This window comes from Geospiza fortis, unplaced genomic scaffold, assembly GCF_000277835.1.
Source record: "Geospiza fortis unplaced genomic scaffold, GeoFor_1.0 scaffold254, whole genome shotgun sequence".
NCBI classification, from domain to species: domain Eukaryota; kingdom Metazoa; phylum Chordata; class Aves; order Passeriformes; family Thraupidae; genus Geospiza; species Geospiza fortis.
The window spans coordinates 257,549-266,010 of NW_005054441.1; the positions used below are offsets into that span (position 1 = coordinate 257,549).

Genomic DNA, 8,462 nt, shown 5'->3' on the forward strand with positions numbered 1-8,462 from the left:
AGGGAGGGCACTGCTGTGGGTGGTCATGCACAGGCATCCCTGCTCACGTGTTCAGGCATGCATGGCGTTGTCTTTTCCTTGGAGTTCGCTTCAGGGTGGGAAGGACTCAGGATGCTGAGTTGGGGCTCGGCCCTTGGCTGGTTTCTGGGTCTGTCCAGCGGAGCAGAGCCTGTGCTCGGGGCCAGACTGGCCTCCAGATCCCCCTGACACCCCCTGCTCCCTGCCACAGGCACTGCCTGGGGTTGTGCCACCAAGCTGCCCCTGCTGCCAGCCCCCATCCTGCTGGGAAGGCAGTGCTCCCTTCACAGCCTCCTCCTGTTCCTTCTGACTCAGTGCTTTGAGCTTTATATTTTGCAAAAGCAGCCTCGGCCCATTGTGTGCACAGGTGAGGGTTTGGGAGCTCTGAGCTGGGGAACAGACTTCCCTGGGTCTTCAGCTGAAGACAGTCGCTGTCTCTGGAAAAAAAAAGAAAAGAAAGTTCTCCTTTTTATTTTAAGACTGCTGACAGCAATACTATGCAATATATGTTGTTTTTTGTTTCAGGGAGGTGTGTGTGTTATCTTGGGAGATGATGATCTCGGGTGTTGGTGGAGTTTAGGGCAGGGGCCATCTTCTCTAACCTTTCCCAGCTTTTCTGCTGACCCAGGGGGGCTGGGGAGGGTGACTCCATCCCCATCCCACCCCCAAAACTGCCTCGCACTTGTGATCTCCCTCTCCCTTGTGTGTCCCCAGTCCCACTGTGCTGGGTGGCGAGGAGCAAGGCAGTGGTGAGGGGAGACCCTCCCCGCAGGCACCAGGACACCCTGGAGAGGCCTCCTTTAACAGAAAGAAAAAAAAATCCATCTTGATTGTACGTTGTTACTTTTTATAGCTTATTTTGTTTTATCAGTTGTAGATAATTCCTTGTTGTCTTATATTAAGAAATACTTGAATGATGTACAGTACGCGATGCCTTGAGCTGGTATTGTGAAGCTATCGTTGATGCTGCACGCTGCAGCCTTTTTTTAAAAAACAAAAAAATCATGGGAAGGGGATGGCAGGGGGATGTCTTCAAAATTTATCTGTCCCCCATGCTGCATTTGTTGGCAAACTGAGTTTCCCCTTTTCCCCCATGCATAAGAGCGATCTCTTTTATATCTCTATATATAAAGTACACCACACACTCTGGGGAAGGCCTGGGTGACCCTGCCTGTGTCCCGTGGGTGTCTTCGGCCGGGGATGTGCAGCCAGAAGATGCTGTGGGAGTTTGTGGGACTTGGAGGATGTGCTGGGAGCATCCGAGCTCGGCCTGGGCTCGGCTTTGCATTTTGGGCGGGGTTTGGTGTGGACCCGGCGCTCCTGGCTGGGTACTGGGGGTGACCCAAGGCCAGGTCTGTGCATTGGTAGAGAATCTTTAAATGCCTCTAGAGCTGGGATGGACTGGAAGACCTCCAGCCTGGCTGGTGGCAGCACTGGGCACCCACAGGTGCCCTGGCAGGGCAGGCATGGCTTGGGACACCCTTGTGCCAGGGCCAGGTGTCCCCTCCCTGCTGCCAGCACCTCTCCTGGGGCGGTTTCCAGACAGATGCTCCCGGGGTCCAGCACCAGCGACCCCCTCTCGCCAGCACCCTTCTTCCTCCTCTCCCTCTTTCCAAACTTTCCCCCCATAGAGCATCTATCTTGGAAACCAACTTCAAAAATATATATATTTTTTTTTAAGCTGGAAATGTTAAGTGTTTTTGCTTCCTCCCCTTCCCCCCCACCCTTCCTCCAGCCAACTAACTCGACTTAGAACTGGTTAGAAATGTTTACTGTGAAGCTAACTCTTTTTTATCAAACCAGGAGAAACTTTCTCCACTTTACAATTGATGAAGACTGCCAAAGCTGGTTCAACAAGAGTCACGTTAACGCACTGTTGGTTTGTGCAACAGCGGCCTCTGCTCAGGGGCTGGCTGGGAAATAAAAATAAAAATAAAAAAAAAGACAAAAAACAAAAACAAAAAAAAAGAAAAAAAATCCACACAAAAAGAAGCACTTTACTGTATGTACCAGGTGATCTGATACAGCTGAATTGAAGTTTTCCTTTATAACAATTGTTGATGCCAGAATTTTGTATTCTGTTTTGTAAGAATTTAATAAAAATGCATTGAGACCTATATGGTGGGCAGGTGGCTGTGGCAGGTGGGGCATGTGGGATAGGGGGGTTGGGGAATTGGGTGGCACTCCATCCAGGGGCTCCTCTCCCCACAATCCTTCCCAGCTCTCACTTGTTCCTTCCCAGCCTGCTGCTGGCCCCAGGGGGCTGGGAGTGTGGCTGGGGTGGGAGGCCAGGAATAGGGGCTGGCAGAGGCTCAGGCCCTGACTCACTTTTCCCAGCGGGATGGTGTGATCATCTCAATCCCAGTGGGAGCTGGGGGGCACGGGGCAGGGCTCTGCTCCCTGCCAGCCGAACCCAGCCTTGGGCCTGCCCTGCCACCCCCAGAGACACTTCTGGCACATCCCCCCCACCCCTCCATGGGTCAGGGGCCAGAGGGGGGCACTGAGGCAAGATGAAAATGTGGTGGGATAGGAAAGGCAGTGGGGACTGAAGGCTGGGGATCTGGGTGTGGGGAAAAGGCTGTAGAGGCCCTGCTGAGCTTTCTTACATGGACAAGCTAAGACCTTGTGGAATTTAAAATAAAAATTTAAAATCCTGACTTCTCCAGCCCTGCTGCTATGCTGGGGGATGGAGCTGGATCCCTCTGGATGCTACTGCCATGGTGTTGCTGCCCTGGCAGAATATCCTCGGCACCCCAGGTTTGGGGCATGGGCTATGGGCTCTGCCATGGGCCAGCTGCTGCTCCCAGCTGTGAGCTGAGAGAGCCCCACTGCAACACTGCTGAGAATCCAGGCTCACTGCTTGGTAAATGCTGCAGCTGCTTCTTGCAGCATCTGGATCAGGACAGGACAGCGCCAGAAGTCTCTCTTCCCTGGCTGTTCCAGGATGGCATGTGGTGAGAACAGAGCTGGAGTTCCCTCCATGCTGAGGATGAAGAGCATGTCCCATCCCATGGTGCTGTTCCTGCCTCTGTTGAGCCATTGCTCCCTCCTGGGCCTGGTGACCCTGAACATTTTAGGAGCATCCAGCTCTTGGCTCTTCTTCCTCTCTTGCATGTTGTTTCACCATCATTGGGCCCTCAGCTGTGTGCTTCAGAAATCATTCCTCTCCTGCCTTTTGCTCAAGAGGTGTCCTGCAGACAATCCTCCTTCCAAGATTCCAGCTGGATCCCAGACAGGTGTGTCAAAGGCAGCTTTGCTGCAGATGCTGGTTTAACTTTAAATCCCTGAAATTCCTTCACATGGTCCCTCTTCTCCCCCTTCCCCAGTTTCCCCAACCCCAGAAAGCGCCTGGCAGTTGGAAACCATTCCTGAGCACGTGCAGAGAAGGGCAGCTCTGAAAATAACCCAGCGCTGGGTTAAAATAACCTGTGCTGCTCTGGTGCCTGAGCATCAGCCCAAAATAGGCTCCGCCGGGATAAGGGTGCTATAAATACCCTGGTGTGGATTTGCATTGGAGAAAAGCCCCGCAGCAGGAGCAGCGCCCACGCTGGCCCAGAGGGAAGGGGCCACTGCAGAGCCACCAGGGTGGCCTGGCTGACGCAGGGGGTCAGCCAGGCTTGGGTGACGTGGTGGCTTTGTGCCAGTCCGCCTGGCTTCTGGATTTAATGGAGCCATCAGGTCATGGCTGGATCTGAGTGGCCGCTGGGGTGGCTGGTGGGGTCACATCTGGCTTCAGCCCAGGGCACTGAGGCACCTGGGCAGGAGCAAAGATGAAGTGTCCTCAGTATTTTGGGTCTGAGCCCGGCTCTGCTGGTGACAAATGATGACCTGGGTGATTAGCCAACATTTTGATTCAACGTCTGCCCAAAAAAACACCCTGGAGTGAGTAACACGCATTCCCTCAGACCAGACTGCTCTTCTGAACCATCAGTGAACCCCAAACCCACACTGGGCAATGTGGAGTGGAAGGTGTGAAGTGTGTTTTGATGCAAAACAGCTGCTTTGGATCAAAAAAATATTTAATTTTCCTTTTTATGCTTTTAAAATGTTTTCTGGGATGGGGCAGAGAAGGAAAGAGCTCCTAAGCATTTTGCAGAGAGTCATATCTCCCATCCAGGCAACCCAAACCAGCCATCTGGGGTGGTTCTTTGGTAGGATCTGCCATTTTGGCATGGTTTTGACAGGTGAGTGCAGGTTCTCCCTCTGAAGTCATCTCAGGGAGTGAGTGATGTGCACCCCAGCAGGGCCCAGCACACAGGTCTGGCCCTGCTTGTGTTTCCTGTGGCTGCTCCCTCTGCACCAGGAGCCTCGGTGGCACTGGCACAGCATGGCATGACTGTTTCCTCCACTATCTGGAAAGGACCTTGGTCAGCCTTGTTTGTGGATTTGGATGGTGAAATGTGAATTTTGGAGAGCCATGGGGTGCAGGTCTGGCTTTGCCACAGGATTCCAGCTCTGGGTGGCATTGCACGGGCAATGGGAGCTGTGGTCAGCAGGAGCAGAGCAGGGTCAGGTTTTCCCAAAACCAGGAGAGCTGGGCCCATGGCTGCACTGGCCCTGGGCCTCGTGAGTCACCTTCTCACCTGGCTGGAGGTTTAGATCAGGGTTTTGTGCTAAGGCACAGGGTTTGGCAGGTCCCACTTTGCCCTCCTCTGGCTCACACCCAGCATGTCTCTGTCTGCCATGCAGTCTTCCTTGGAGCTTCCTACATCCTAAAATGCCTCCTTTGAGGTGAGCTGCTCAAGCAGGGGAGAGCTGCATCTGCCTGGCTTTTGCTTGGAACACACATTTCCAGCTTTTGCTTGGAGCACACATTCTAAATGTTTTTTTCTGCCTCCACAATGTGAAGAAAGGCCAGATATTCTCTGCTCTCCGACTCTGAGCACTCTGGTGCCACTGGTTTAATTCCAGCTGCTCGAAGCCTTGTGAGACCCTTCATGTCCAGCCCTGGATGGGGTCAGACTTTATCCCACCAGCTGAATCCCAGCTCTGATTTCCCTGCCCAGAGTTAGTGCTGGGATGAGGCTTTTGTTCACCCTGTGAATGGCCCAGCTAAAACAGCACTGCCTTTGCCCAGTGCCTGATCTCTGAAGGAATCTGTTGGCTACCAGACCCAGAAATAATGACGCCGAGCCTTTTATAGGAGTGTTTGTTCCCAGGTTTATTTTTGGGATGGTAAACTCTCCTGTATGACACTCCTCTTTTTATTCCTCTGGTCTAACACACCACTGATCACCGTGGTGTTGGTGCTGGGTCCCTGCAGCAAACCCATCACCTCATCCCACAGGCCATGGTGAGTGTCCCACAGAGATCCATTATCCCTGAGATCCACAGCTGTGTTTCCTTACACTGGTCTCGAGTTAAGCCTCTGGCTCCTGTCACAACACAAATCACCCTGATTTAGTTTACTACGGGCTGAATAACCAGGATCTGTCAGATGCAGGGTGGCAGGGCTGGCACAGGGAGCATGGCACAGAGCAGGCTGGTGGTGCTGGAAGATCAGGATGGAACGGGTGCAGAATCCCCTCCCCAGGTGATGGAGAAGCACTCGTCCTCCCTGGCAGGCACACAACAGTTTGTCGAGGGTGAATTTGCTGGGATTTTGGAGCAGTGTTGAGGAAACTCAGCCTCCACCAGCAGCATGGGCTGGATGATCCTGCACCTCCCAGGCAGGGCAGGAGCCCCTCAGTGGCGCTCCTGGAGCTGGATCCGTGTGGGATGACACAGCCGGTGTCCCCCGGCGCTTGGGACGTGCCTGCAGGCCATTCCTGCCAGCCAGCAGCCGCGTCCGGCCATCCAGCCGGGCACTGCGAGTCTCCAGCTCCCTCTAATGTTTGTGGCCCGAAAGGAGCTCCCGCAAGCAGGACAGGCCCGAGCAGCGAGCCAGGCTGCACGGCCCCGAGGGAAAAGTGCGACGCTGAAATCTGTGGAAGCAGCTGGGCTAGAAAGGGGGGAGTTATATGCCGAGGAAATGGTGCTGAAGAGTAAAGGATGCAGTGTTTTAAGAGAGAATGCGGTTGCACTGAATGCTTGGTTATTATTAATAAATGAAAGATTTCACAGGAAAAAGGATTATGCCTCTGAAAAATACTATTTCTAATACTCTAAATAGATACTCGAAAATGGTGTATTTCCAGCCCTGGAAGTGCTCAAAAAATATGTGGTGACATGGTTTAGTGGTGAACGTGGGGGTGATGCTGGGGTAACAGCTGGACTTGATCTTAAAAATATTTTTTTATATTAATGATTCTATGGTTCTGTGGTTCTCTGATTTTAAAGGTTCCTACTCATTCCTACCTACCCTGAGACTGTTAGGACAAGAGGTCTGCATAGGAGTTTCCCAAACTTGTCCATGTGAAATTCAGCTTTAAAAATGCAGCAAGAAACATGACAGCACAGAATGCAGCAGAAACGGGTATTGACAACACAACACAAAGCCAGGCTGGACTCTCAGTCAAAATCAGTGGAGTAGCAGCACTGCTGTGTCTGGTCATAGTGGCTCATGGGGAGATCCCAGAGCTGTGTGAGTGTCTGGAAGTGTTAAATCCACACAAACAGCACACAATCCACACAAACAGCATGTCTCTGTTTGCTACAGAAGCTGTAACACCAAGGCACAGGAAGCAGAAGGGGCAGCCAGGCCATCTCCCCTCTGACACATGGACTCATGGACCACACGCCTGCTCCTGACTGGGTGTGTGTGCGGCACAGATCAGGGGATGGATAACAGAGAGAGGGGGAATGTAATTACCCTGCAAAGAATAAATCACTTTAACGGTTCAGTTACTGAGATCACAGCGAGGCAGTGGCACAGCCTCTTAATTAATCTTCTGCTTTGCAGCCGGCTCCTGCCCCCGCACCATCTCCACCTCACACTGCCTGGCAAGGAGATGCCATCGGTGGGGACAAAACTGGCCAGTGGTTTCTGGCTGAGCAGGCCCAGCAAGAGCAGCAGGGCACAACCAGGTGAGGGATCAGGATGCTGTGGCTCCCAGGTTTGTGCAGGGTAACATCTGGTTATGTGGTGCTCCAGGCCTGTGTCAGCAGCAGCAGCCAGTAACTCGGATTATTGTGAGGAATTGCTGGGCATGAAGCAGAGGCCCAGGGATGCTGGAGGCCTGGGTCTGCTGCAGAGGAATGGCTGGTGTGTGAGATCATGAAGGGAAAACCTCCAATTCACCTTCACCTCCACAAGGCCCAAACTTCACCTCCCTGGCTCCTCATCCCCAGCACTGATCCCCTTCAGCCCCTTAAGTCTCAACATCTTCTCTGTGAATTGCATCCCCATTTCTCATCCCTTCACAAACTGCTCTCTGGGCTCCCTCATCCTCCTCAGAATAACCCCTTTCACAGGATCCTCCCCTTATCCCTCAAAATTGCCCCTCAGAGATGGCTCCCCTTTGACCCCCTCACATTGCTCCTTGGGGAATCACCATTATCTCCAAACTGGTTCTCAGGGATTGCCTCTGTCACAGCCCCACACTGATCCTCAGGCAACCTTATCCCTCAAAACTGCCCCTCAGGGATTGCTTCCCTCACCCCCTGCCCTTCTCATTGCTCCTCAGGAAATCGCTCCCATTTCCTTGCTCCTCCTCCTTCCACCCCAGGGATGTGCCCTCATCCTCCTCAGGGATCGCTCCCTCATCCCCAAAACTGTCCCTCAAGGATTGCTCCTCTTGCCACCCCTTCCACATTGCTCCTCAGGGAAATGCTCCCTTTTCCTTAACACTGTCCCTCAGGTTTGGCCCCTCATCACCTTCAGGGGTTATTCCCTCATGGATCATCCTTTTACTGCCCCTCATGGATCACACCGTCATCCCCAAAACTGTCCCTCAAGGATTGCTCCTCTTGCCGCCCCCTCTATGTTGCCCCTCAGGGAAATGCTCCAGGCCTCAAAACTGTCCCTCATGTTTGGCCCTTCATCATCTTCAGGGGTTATTCCCTCGTGGATCATCCATTTATTCCCCTCAGGGATCACCCCCTCATTCCCAAAACCTTCCCTCAGGGACTGATCCTCACCTTCTCAAAGGTCACCCTCTTTGTTCCTCAGACTGCCCCTCAGGAATGGTCCCCATCCTTTTCAGGGATCAGCCCTTCAGGGATCATCTCTTTATTCTTCCTAAGAGATCGTCCTCTCATCCCCCAAACTGTCCCCAGGGATCGCCCATCAAAATTGCCTTTCTCATTCCTCCACACTGGTTCCTCAGGGTCTCATCCCCTCTTGCCCCAAAAGGGCCCTTCAGGGATTGCTTCCCTCTGCTCCTCGTCAGGGAAATGCCCCGTTACCCTCAAAAGAGCCCCTCAGGGATCGCCCCCTCATCTCCAAAAGTGCTCCTCAGGGATGGACCCTCATCCTCCTCAAGGATCGCCCCCTCAGGAATCATCCCCTTAGGTATCATCCCCTCACTCCCCCTCGCATCGCCCTCCATCCTCCCCCTCCGTGC

The 8,462-nt window shown here is 53.1% G+C and overlaps 1 protein-coding gene across 1 annotated transcript in view; it reads left to right on the forward strand.

Annotated features, from left to right (window-relative positions):
- Positions 1 to 2,135, forward strand: part of MKNK2 (MAPK interacting serine/threonine kinase 2) — a 9,176-nt gene extending 7,041 nt beyond the window's left edge. The window contains exon 12 of the mRNA XM_005427329.3: positions 1 to 2,135. This exon is cut by the window's left edge and continues 1,519 nt beyond it. The gene's annotated coding sequence lies outside the window, so the exon portion shown is untranslated.
- The last annotated feature ends 6,327 nt before the right edge of the window (positions 2,136 to 8,462 follow it).